Genomic DNA, 12,695 nt, shown 5'->3' on the forward strand with positions numbered 1-12,695 from the left:
TGCAGATGAACTAATGGATGTAGGGTGACAGACACACCTCCGAGTACATTAAGGGCGTGCATGATTTTCTCGAAGTGGGTGAGGCAAACAAGCAGAATGTTTTATGTGTTGTCCATGCCTAAATGTGGGAACGAAGTCTTACTCTGACCGGAAATCCTTACACCCACCTGCTTTACATGGTTTCATGCCACACTATAATGTTTTGGATGAGGCACGGAGAAATAGGGGTTATGATGGAAGACGGTGAAGAAGAAGAGGACGATGACAACTATGTGCCCCCTAAATACGGTGATGCTGCAACGGGGGAAGCTGCTGAAGATCAAGAGGAACCAGACGATGTGCCCAATGATGCTGCAACGGGGGAAGCTGCTGAAGATCATGAGGAACGAAACGATGTGCCCGATGATGAGGATCTCCGCTGGGTCATTGTCGATGCAAGGACGCAATGCGAAAGTCAAAAGGAGAAGCTGAAGTTCGATCGCATGTTAGAGGATCACAAAAAAGGGCTGTACTCCAATTGCGAAGATGGCAACACAAAGCTCGGTACCGTACTAGAATTGCCTGCAGAGAATGTTGTGCCTGACAAAGGATTTGAGAAGCTACTGAAAATATTGAAGAAGAAGCTTCCAAAGGACAACGAATTGCCCGACAGTACATACGCAACAAAGAAGGTCGTATGCCCTCTAGGATTGGAGGTGCAGAAGATACATGCATGCCCTAATGACTGCATCCTCTACTGCGGTGCGTACAAGGGTCTGAACGCATGCGGTATGTGGTGCATTGCGGTATAAGATCAGACGAGATGACCCTGGTGATGTTGACGGCGAGCCCCCCAGGAAGAGGGTTCCTGCGAAGGTGATGTGGTATGCTCCTATAATACCACGTTGAAACATCTGTTCAGAAACGAAGAGCATGCCAAGTTGATGCGATGGCACAGTGAGACCGTAAGAAAGATGGGAAGTTGAGAGCACCCGCTGACGGGTCAGTGGAGAAAAATCGAGAGAAAGTACTGGCCTGAGTTTGCAAGTGACCCAAGGAACGTATGGTTTGGTTTAAGCGGATGGCATTAATCCTTTCGGGGAGCAGAGCAGCAATCACAGCACCTGGCCCGTGACTCTATGTATGTATAACCTTCCTCCTTGGATGTGCATGAAGCGGAAGTTCATTATGATGCCAATTCTCATCCAAAGCCCTAACCAACCCGGCAACGACATTGATGTGTTGCTAAGGCCATTAGTTGAAGAACTTTTATAGCTGTGGAATGGAAATGGTGTACGTACGTGGGATGAGCACAAACAGGAGGAATTTAACCTGCACGCGTTGCTGTTTGTAACCATCAACGATTGGCCCTCTCTCAGTAACCTTTCAGGACAGACAAACAAGGGATACCACACATGCATGCACTATTTAGAAGAAACTGAAAGTATATACCTGGACAAATGCAGGAAGAATGTGTACCTAGGCCATCGTCGATTTGTTCCGACCAACCATCAATGTCGAAAGAAGGGCAAGCATTTCAAAGGCGAGGCAGATCACTGGAAGAAGCCCGCCATGCGTACCGGTGATCACGTACTTGCTATGGTCAATGATTTACACGTAATCTTTGGAAAGGGTCCCGGCGGACTAGCTGTTCCGAATGACTGTAGGATCGAAAGTATGTCTAGAGGGGGGGTTGATTAGACTACTTGAACCAAATAAAAACTTAACCTTTTCCCAATTTTAGTTCTTGGCAGATTTTAGCTAATTTAGGACAAGTCAAGCAATCATCACATGATTCAAGCAAGCATGCAAAGAGTATATTGGCAGCGGAAAGTAAAGCATGCAACTTGCAAGAATGTAAAGGGAAGGGTTTGGAGAATTCAAACGCAATTGGAGACACGGATGTTTTTCCCGTGGTTCGGATAGGTGGTGCTATCCTACATCCACGTTGATGGAGACTTCAACCCACGAAGGGTAACGGTTGCGCGAGTCCACACAGGGCTCCACCCAAGGATAACGGTTGCGCGAGTCCACACAGGGCTCCACCCACGAAGGGTCCACGAAGAAGCAACCACCCACAAAGGGTCCACGAAGAAGCAACCTTGTCTATCCCACCATGGCCATCGCCCACACAGGACTTGCCTCACTAGCGGTAGATCTTCACGAAGTAGGCGATCTCCTTGCCCTTACAAACTCCTTGGTTCAACTCCACAATCTTGTCGGAGGCTCCCAAGTGACACCTAGCCAATCTAGGAGACACCACTCTCCAAGAAGTAACAAATGGTGTGTAGGTAATGAAGTCCTTGCTCTTGTGCTTCAAATGATAGTCTCCCCAACACTCAACTCTCTCTCATAGGATTTGGATTTGGTTGAAAGAGGATTTGAGTGGAAAGCAACTTGGGAAGGCTAGAGATCAAGATTCATATGGTAGGAATGGAATGTCTTGGTCTCAACACATGAGTAGGTGGTCCTCTCTTCAGAACATATGAGTTGGAATGGTGTGTGTGTTCTGATGGCTCTCTCCTCGAATGAGAAGAAGGTGGAGGGGTATATATAGCCTCCACACAAAATCCAACCGTTACACAGTTTTCCAATCTCGGTGGGACCGAATCAATAAGCTCGGTCGGACCGAAAATGTAAACCTAGTGACCGTTAGTGATTTTCGGTGGGACTGACATGCAACTCGGTAGGACCGATATGGTTAGGGTTTGGGCATAACGTAATCTCGGTGAGACCGATTACACAAACTCGGTGAGACCGAATTTGGTAATTAGCTTACCAGAGAGTTGGTCAGGCAAACTCGGTGGGACCGATTTGCTCTTTCGGTGATACCGAGTGGAACTCGGTGAGACCGAAAAGTTACAAAGGGGAAACACTGAGTTTACATTGCAATCTCGGTGGGACCGATTCGCTCTTTCGGTGGGACCGAAAAGTTACGAAAGGGAAACAGAGAGTTTGCAACCCCATCTCGGTGAGACCGAGATCCCTATCGGTAGGACCGAATTGCTAGGGTTTGGCAGTGGCTAATGACAAGTGAAACTCGGTGGCGCCGGATAGGAAGAATCGGTAGGACCGAGTTTGGCTTAGGGTTTAGGTCATATGTGGATATGGGAAAGTAGTTGAGGGTTTTGGAGCATATCACTAAGCACATGAAGCAAGAGGCTCATTAAGCAACACCTCATCCCTCCTTGATAGTATTGGCTTTTCCTAAAGACTCAATGTGATCTTGGATCACTAAAATATAAAATGAAGAGTCTTGAGCTTTTGAGCTTGAGCCAATCCTTTGTCCTTAGCATTTTGAGGGTTCCACTTTCACATTCATGCCATGCCAATCATTGAGCTTCCCTGAAATAATCATCTTGGAATAGTATTAGCTCAATGAGCTATATGTTGTTATGAATTACCAAAACCACCTAGGGATAGTTGCACTTTCAATCTCCCCCTTTTTGGTAATTGATGACAACATATAGATCAAAGCTTCGACAAATTATAATAAGCAAGAAATATATCGTCGCTTTGAGAAGTATGTGATAAGTAAGAGCTCCCCCTAAATTTGTGCATATTTAAAATTTGCTTTGGACTGCAAATGCACAAAGAGTTAGAGTCATGGGTTACTCTTCCATGTCACATACACCTTGGTGGAGCGCTCAAAATGATAAGAATGAAATGCATGCACTCATCACCAAGAAAAGTGAATGATCACACAAGATAGATAGGATAATAGTATTAAGCAAGCATTAAGTGTAGCCTATGATCAAACACATGATCATCAATGTCTCACAAATAATGACGTAGTATCTCAGGCACTCAAAAGCAAAAAAGTTCGAAAAACCACCAAATAAAGCAAGAGAGAAAAGCAACACTCTCTCTCTCGAAGCCTATGATCTATACATCTTCTCCCCCTTTGGCAACAAGTTACCAAAAAGTTCCTAGAAAATGCATAGTGCTAAATTGACACTCAGGCTTGATCTTCAGGTGGTGGTGGAGTCCAGATCACTCCAAGGACGAAGGCTTCAGTAGATGCTGAAGTAGTCGCTGGAGTTGGAGCTGAAGTAGATGCTGGAGCTGGTGGAACTGAGGCTGTGGCTGGTGCTGAGGTGGTGGCTCTTGTGTCAGCAACTGGCATGGCAGATGACCTCGGGCCTCGTGGCACTCTGGCAAAGGCATGAGTGGTAGTCCTGCCTCTCCTCTCCTGCATGTCCTCCTGGAGCTGCTCCACTGCAAACTGAACTTCCGTTACCTTGACATCCAAGTCATAGAACTTCTGTTCCATGATCCTCTCTAGGCTCTGCTGATTCTGAGTGAGGGTGGCTAGACTTTGCTCAATCCTCAGCGTGGATGCAATCAAGTAACCAAGCTGCTCTTGTTTAGTCTTCAAGAAATACTCAGATGCCTCCTCTTGAGTAGGCATCTTGGCAGCTTTCTCCTTCCTCGCCTTCTCCTTCTTCGCGTAAGCTTGTGCAGATGATGGCTCGTTCTCAGTCATGACAACTTGATTGTCCTCGAAATCTGGACGGATGGGCAGGTGTTCCTTGTCTAATAGATATATGCCCGTGCCCATCTTGGAGTTGATGAGCTCCTGAATTTGAGGGGCATATCCGCAACTCCTCTTCTGATCTGCTGCAGTCCTCTTAATTGTTTCCACTATGAGGCTCATCACCTTGAACTTCTGAGGCACATCAAACACATGTAGCAAGTTGATAGCATGGCCTGTGATCATCTTGTGATCTCCAGACTTGGGCAGTAAGGTGTGCCTTAGTATCCAATTGATCGTAGGCAGTCCTGACAGAAGGTAATGCACAGACCCAAATTTGAAGGTGTCAAGAGCTTCATTGGGAATTTCCTTGTACATATTGGACATGGAGTTATGGTCCATCTTCTTCTTGGCATAGATATCCAAGTCATCATCTTGCTCCTCTGGGGCATTTATGATCTGTGCCCACTCAGCAACTGTGGATTGGTACCTTGTACCCTCAGACATCCATGTGATCCTCCCATCTGGATAGAAGTGTGCCGTGGAGTAGAATTGCATGATCAGTTCCTCGTTCCACTTTGTGAGCTTCTGCCCAACAAAGTCAGCTACTCCACAAGCATTAAAGCTGTCATATACTCCTGGGTAGTGTTCCTCCTTCTCCTTGATGTATGTCCAATCAACCCATCTCATGTCACAGACAATTGGCTTTTTATCTAGCAAAACAGTCTCATAAAAATCCTGCTGCTCCTTGGTGTGAAACCTGTAGTCCACGGCAGTCCTTCTTCTTGAAGCATATGGGTCTGCTTCTCTCCACTTCCTCAGCCCTGAATCTCTCCCGAGCTTCATATCCTCAGCTACAGGATGAGCATCGTTGTGGTCTGGGATCTTGGGCTTTAGCTTTCTCAGGACATTCTCTTCCTCTTCTTCAACAACAGTCTCAGTCACTGGGGCCTTGTTCTTCTCAGCTGCAGGAATGCTCCTTGTATTTCTCTTAGGCTTTGGCTTGGAGGCAACTTTGGGCTTAGATGCAGTAGCCCCTGACCTTATGGCATCACCCATCAGCTTGGGTGCCTTGGGTGCTGGTGCAGCTACCTCTTCTTCCTCTTCTTCTTCCATGATGGAAGCTTTTCCAAGCACTCTAGCCACAGTCTTCTTCACCCTTTCCTTCCTTTTCTTGCCCTCAGCTGCAACTGGCTCTTGGGAAGTGGGCTTCTCAGTTGAGGCTCTTGCCTTTGACATGGGCTGCCTGCCTGCTGGCCTTTTGATTTTCAGACCTGGCTTAGTGCCTTGAGCTGGCTCAACTCTCTTGGAAGTGGCCTCTTCCTCTGCCACATAGTCCTCATCTTCGGAATCTGAAGTCCTCTTCTTCCTTTGTCTCGTGGCAGCCTTTGGCAAATTGCTAGGAGTGCTCCTGCTGCCTTCATCAGATGAACTGGAGGGACTAGTGCCCTCACTCATCACCACTTGCTGCTCTGACATATTTTGGCTATCACTTTGATCAAACATGCTGCAAACTGACTGCTGACCCTGTGAATAGATTATAGATGAGGTAGAAAGGATGAGCATCACAAAATGCAGAGATTTTTGCAAAAGAATGATCCAAAAACTTAGTTTTAGTTTCCCACTGAAATCATCTCGGATCTACCGATTTTCAAACTCGGTGATACCGAAGCAGTTTTGGAACCTAAACTAGTGAACTCGGTAGGACCGAGTCACAGTTCGGTGGCACCGAGACTGCTAGGGTTTCACTGAGTTCAAAAATCGGTCACACCGATAAGTAATTCTCGGTCAGACCGAGTCTCACTTGTGCTATGGCAAGAGCCAAATCGGTGGGACCGAGTTTTTCAACTCGGTGGGTCTAAGATGGTTTCGGCGGAAACCTAACCCTAAAATTTTCGAATCAAACCTAATCTACGGGCATTTTTACTGGATAGGAGTGTTTCAATCGTGGCAAGAATCATGAAGAACACAATGTGCTAGGAATTGGACGGGGAATAGTACTGTGATCAAGTCCATACCCTAGTTCGGCGGAGACTTGCTACGGTGGCAAAGGCGGGGCAGAATTCCCGTTGACGGCGACGGAGACCAGCGACTGGAGGCTGCTGGCGGCGAGAAGATGATCTGGAGACCATGAGGGCAGAGCAGGCTATCGCGCGGGCGAAGGGGTTCAGAGAAATTTCCAAAATTTTGCCCGTGACTATATATAGCCCGACCCTGTCGGTGTGACCGAGTGGAACAACTTGGTGGCACCGAGATTCATAACTGCGTGCAGTTACTGAAACTTGGTGTGACCGAAAGGTTCAAATCGGTTGCACCGAGATCGAAAACCTAGATCAACTTAATGATCTTGGTAGGACCGAAGGTGGAGTATCGGTCAGACCGAGAATCATAAAGAGGTTTTGGAAGTTTAAGTCTATGACGAATCGGGGACTCCGAGCGCTCCTCACACAGAGTGGTTCGAATCTGACTTGATCAAATTTTGTGATGCAGCATGAATAGAGTTTGAGACGAGAAAAGCATAGATAGCTAGAGGGGGTTCTTAGGCATTCTTGTCCATCCACTTGGCAAAAGAAGATAAAACCAAACAATCAAAACAACAAGTGGATGTCCTCGAATGAGTAAAATATGCAACCAGCATGCTCACACAATAAGATGGCAAATGAAATATGTGGCAAGGCATGCACAACCAATTCTAGCATCTATCAAGCAATTTGCGATGACTAGGTCATCTATATATGAGTATATTGACTTAGGAGTCAAGTGAGAACACTTGATCATAGGTCATACTCATCGTTTAAGCTCAAGTGGGGTTACCACTTTTACATAAAGCATTGTTTTGTTCACATCTTTAGAGTTGCTTTAGCTCAAGTCTTAGAGTAAAGCTCCCCCTAGATGTGATATCCCCCCTAAGAGGGATGAACTAACCTTGGGTTTTGTCGATGATGACTTCATGTAGATATTGAAGATGTGGATGCTCAATGTTGATGTAGATCTCTTGGAGCTATCCATTTGAGTGAATTGCACTTCCAATACCTACATGGGTTAGTCCCACAAGGAACAAGCAAGGATATCCATAGACATAGAGTGATGCGCACAAAAGATGATGTCCATGAAAACTTTTTAAGTTACCTTGTCCCTTGTTTTACCAACAAGAGGGTTTGTGACTCCTTGAACTAGTGCAAGATGTGGAAGTTGATTGCACTTGTTCTTGCCAAAATGATAAGAGTGAAGTATGTTGGCGAAGTCACCCTCAAGAACTCTCTAGTTCTTCTTCTTTTGGATCCACATCATCTTGATGGGAATCCTTGGAGTTGTAGTCGTACTTGATGAAGTGGAACTTGAAGTAGTCTTGGGAATCCACTTGACTAAGGTCTTTGGAGCTTCTTCAAATGCATCAATTTCCTCTTGAAGCTTGTCCTTGCCTTTTTTCTCGTAGTCTTGTGGTGGAAGATCATCTTGAGCTTGTGTCCCCTTGAAAGAAGCATACTTCTCTTGTTGAGGGACAAACTTTGTCTTGGGGTATTGATCTTCTTCCCACTCAACTCCATTGGCATTGAACTTTCGTTCAAAACCAACACCTTGATTCTTCCGGTGCATTCCTTGCTTGCGCACAATTTCCTCGAATTGCTTACTCCCGGCAAGGCTTTTGTACACTCCTTTCTCTATAATTCCCTTCAATAAGTTATTTTCTTGCTCAAGTGTAACTTGGCTAAGAGAATCATTAGTGGAATCAAGAGAACTACTAGAAGCAACAATATTGGATTTAGCATGATCATTGTTACTGCTAGAGGAAGAATCTTTCTTGTTACTAGACTTGACTTGAGGCATGTAAGTAGATAAGAGTAAATGCTTGGCAATGTAAGAAGAACTTTTCTTGCGGAGATCATCATTGATTGCTTTTAAGAACTCATGCTCTTGCTCAAGATTGAGCTTCTCAAAGCGTAATTTCTCATGAGCTCTTAAAAGTTCTCGATGATCTTCGAAGATGGTTTCATGAGCTAACTTAAGAGTGTTTAGTTCTTTAGTTAGGGCCTCAATCTTCTCCTTATCATTGTCATTCATTTTATCTTGATTAGCATGTTTAATTGACATTTCATCATAGTATTCATCACTAGAGTTGTCACCAAGCAAATCATCACCTAACAAGTCATCTTCATCACTATTGAAATCAACATACTCGGGGTGTGTTACCTTAGGACCTTTGGCCATGAAGCATCTTCCAATTCCTTCATTTGGTGAGTTAAATATGTCGTAGGAGTTGGTTGACACAAGTGCTAGACCGGCAACACCTTCATCTTGAGTATCTTCGGAGCCGGAGTAATAACTTCTCTCGGAGTGGCTGTCGGAGTCGGAGCCGGATACCCATTCACCAACATGAGCTTGATGTCTTCGTCTTGTGTAGCTCCTTGATGATTTTTCCTTCCTTTCCGAATCCTTGCTTCTCCGTGAGTATCTTCGTTCATAACGATCATCTCTACTCCTTCTCTCTCTTGGTGGTGATCCTTTGCTTCTTCTTTTTGGAGAATCTTCTCTTCTCTTGTAGGGAGCCGTACACTCATTGGAATAGTGTCCGGGTCTTCCACAATTGTAGCAGTTTCGCTCTCGACTAGAAGATCTTTTGTCATTGTAGGACCTTGACTTGGAGCTTCTATCTTTGCTTCTACCCTTGTAGAACTTGTTGAAGTTCTTCACCATTAAGCTCAATTCATCATTGAAGTCTTGTTTCTCACTTGATGATGTAGGGGCTTCACATGAGGCTTTATAGGCACCACTTGATTTGTTGTGAAGTTCCTCTTTATCCTTAAGTGACATCTCATGAGCAACAATTCTTCCAATCACCTCCGTTGGCTTGAGATCTTTGTAATTGGGCATCATTTGGATCAATGTGCACACGGTATCATATTTTCCATCCAAGGCTCTTAGAATCTTCTTGATGATGAATTTATCGGTCATCTCTTCACTTCCTAAGCCGGCAATCTCATTTGTGATGAGAGCAAGCCTAGAGTACATTTCAGCGACACCTTCACCATCCTTCATCTTGAACTTGTCAAGTTGGCTTTGAAGCACATCCAACTTGGATTCCTTGACGGAGTCGGTACCTTCGTGCATATCAATCAAAGTGTCCCAAATTTCCTTTGCATTCTCAAGGCGGCTAATTTTGTTGAATTCTTTGGGGAACAATCCGTTGAAGAGAATATCACAAGCTTGAGCATTGTATTGCAACATCTTCAACTCGTCCGCGGTAGCTTCACGGTTCGGTTCTCTCCCATCAAAGAAGTCACCTTGCAAACCAATACACACAATAGCCCAAACGGCGGGGTTATGTCCAAGAATATGCATTTTCATTTTATGCTTCCAACTAGCAAAATTAGTACCATCAAAGTAAGGACCTCTACGGTGATAATTTCCCTCGCTAGAAGCCATACTCTCCTAGGTTGTGAAACCAAGGCTATGACCACCAAAAGCTATGGAGATCAAGAAAATGGAGACCAAAGCTCTGATACCACTTGTAGGATCGAAAGTATGTCTAGAGGGGGGGTGATTAGACTACTTAACCAAATAAAAACTTAACCTTTTCCCAATTTTAGTTCTTGGCAGATTTTAGCTAATTTAGGACAAGTCAAGCAATCATCACATGATTCAAGCAAGCATGCAAAGAGTATATTGGCAGCGGAAAGTAAAGCATGCAACTTGCAAGAATGTAAAGGGAAGGGTTTGGAGAATTCAAACGCAATTGGAGACACGGATGTTTTTCCCGTGGTTCGGATAGGTGGTGCTATCCTACATCCACGTTGATGGAGACTTCAACCCACAAAGGGTAACGGTTGCGCGAGTCCACACAGGGCTCCACCCAAGGGTAAGGGGTTGCGCGAGTCCACACAGGGCTCCACCCACGAAGGGTCCACGAAGAAGCAACCACCCACAAAGGGTCCACGAAGAAGCAACCTTGTCTATCCCACCATGGCCATCGCCCACACAGGACTTGCCTCACTAGCGGTAGATCTTCACGAAGTAGGCGATCTCCTTGCCCTTACAAACTCCTTGGTTCAACTCCACAATCTTGTCGGAGGCTCCCAAGTGACACCTAGCCAATCTAGGAGACACCACTCTCCAAGAAGTAACAAATGGTGTGTAGGTAATGAACTCCTTGCTCTTGTGCTTCAATGATAGTCTCCCCAACACTCAACTCTCTCTCATAGGATTTGGATTTGGTGGAAAGAAGATTTGAGTGGAAAGCAACTTGGGAAGGCTAGAGATCAAGATTCATATGGTAGGAATGGAATGTCTTGGTCTCAACACATGAGTAGGTGGTTCTCTCAGAACATATGAGTTGGAATGATGTGTGTGTTCTGATGGCTCTCTCACTAATGAGAAGAAGGTGGAGGGGTATATATAGCCTCCACACAAAATCCAACCGTTACACACAGTTTTCCAATCTCGGTGGGACCGAATCAACAAACTCGGTCGGACCGAAAATGTAAACCTAGTGACCGTTAGAGATTTTCGGTGGGACTGACATGCAACTCGGTAGGACCGATATGGTTAGGGTTTGGACATAACGTAATCTCGGTGAGACCGATTACACAAACTCGGTGAGACCGAATTTGGTAATTAGCTAACCAGAGAGTTGGTCAGGCAAACTCGGTGGGACCGATTTGCTCTTTCGGTGAGACCGAGTGACTCGTGAGGACCGAAAAGTTACAAAGGGGAAACACTGAGATTTACATTGCAATCTCGGTGGGCCGATTCGCTCTTTCGGTGAGACCGAAAAGTTACGAAAGGGAAACAGAGAGTTTGCAATCCCATCTCGGTGAGACCGAGATCCCTATCGGTAGAACCGAATTGCTAGGGTTTGGCAGTGGCTAATGACAAGTGAAACTCGGTGGCGCCGGATAGGAAGAATCGGTAGGACCGAGTTTGGCTTAGGGTTTAGGTCATATGTGGATATGGGAAAGTAGGTTGAGGGTTTTGGAGCATATCACTAAGCACATGAAGCAAGAGGCTCATTAAGCAACACCTCATCCCTCCTTGATAGTATTGGCTTTTCCTAAAGACTCAATGTGATCTTGGATCACTAAAATATAAAATGAAGAGTCTTGAGCTTTTGAGCTTGAGCCAATCCTTTGTCCTTAGCATTTTGAGGGTTCCACTTTCACATCCATGCCATGCCAATCATTGAGCTTCCCTGAAATAATCATCTTGGAATAGTATTAGCTCAATGAGCTATATGTTGTTATGAATTACCAAAACCACCTAGGGATAGTTGCACTTTCAATGACGCTGAGGGACACGCATCCATGTGGAAGAAGAAATCTATATGTTGGGACCTACCCTACTGGAAAGACCTAGAGGTCCGCTCTTCAATTGACGTGATGCACGTGACGAAGAACCTTTGCGTGAACCTGCTAGGCTTGTTGGGCGTGTATGAGAAGACAAAAGATACACCTGAGGCACGGGAGGACATGCAACGTTTGAACGAAAAAGACGGCATGCCTCCGAAGCAGTATGAAGGTCCTGCCGGCTACGCTCTTACGAAAGAAGAGAAAGAAATCTTCTTTGAATGCCTGCTCAGTATGAAGGTCACGACTGGCTTCTCGTCGAATATAAAGGGAATAATAAATATGCCAGAGAAAAAGTTCCAGAACCTAAAGTCTCATGACTGCCACGTGATTATGACGCAACTGCTTCCGGTTGCATTGAGGGGGCTTCTACCGGAAAACGTCCGATTAGCCATTGTGAAGCTATGTGCATTCCTCAATGTAATCTCTCAGAAGATGATCGATCCAGAAATCGTACCAAGGCTAAGGAGTGATGTGGCGCAATGTCTTGTCAGTTTCGAGCTGGTGTTCCCACCATCCTTCTTCAATATCATGACGCACGTCCTAGTTCATCTAGTCGACGAGATTGTCATTCTGGGGCCCGTATTTCTACACAATATGTTCCCCTTTGAGAGGTTCATGGGAGTCCTAAAGAAATATGTCTGTAACCGCGCTAGGCCAGAAGGAAGCATCTCCATGGGCCATCAAACAGAGGATGTCATTGGGTTTTGTGTTGACTTCATTCCTGGCCTTAAGAAGATAGGTCTCCCTAAATCGCGGTATGAGGGGAGACTGACTGGAAAAGGCACGCTGGGAGGGGACTCAATAATATGCAGGGACGGATATTCTTGGTCTCAAGCACACTACACAGTTCTACAGAACTCTTACCTTGGTGACCCCGTATGTCGATGAACACAAGAACA

Source organism: Triticum urartu, chromosome 2 (assembly GCF_003073215.2).
Source record: "Triticum urartu cultivar G1812 chromosome 2, Tu2.1, whole genome shotgun sequence".
In the NCBI taxonomy this organism is placed as follows: Eukaryota; Viridiplantae; Streptophyta; class Magnoliopsida; order Poales; family Poaceae; genus Triticum; species Triticum urartu.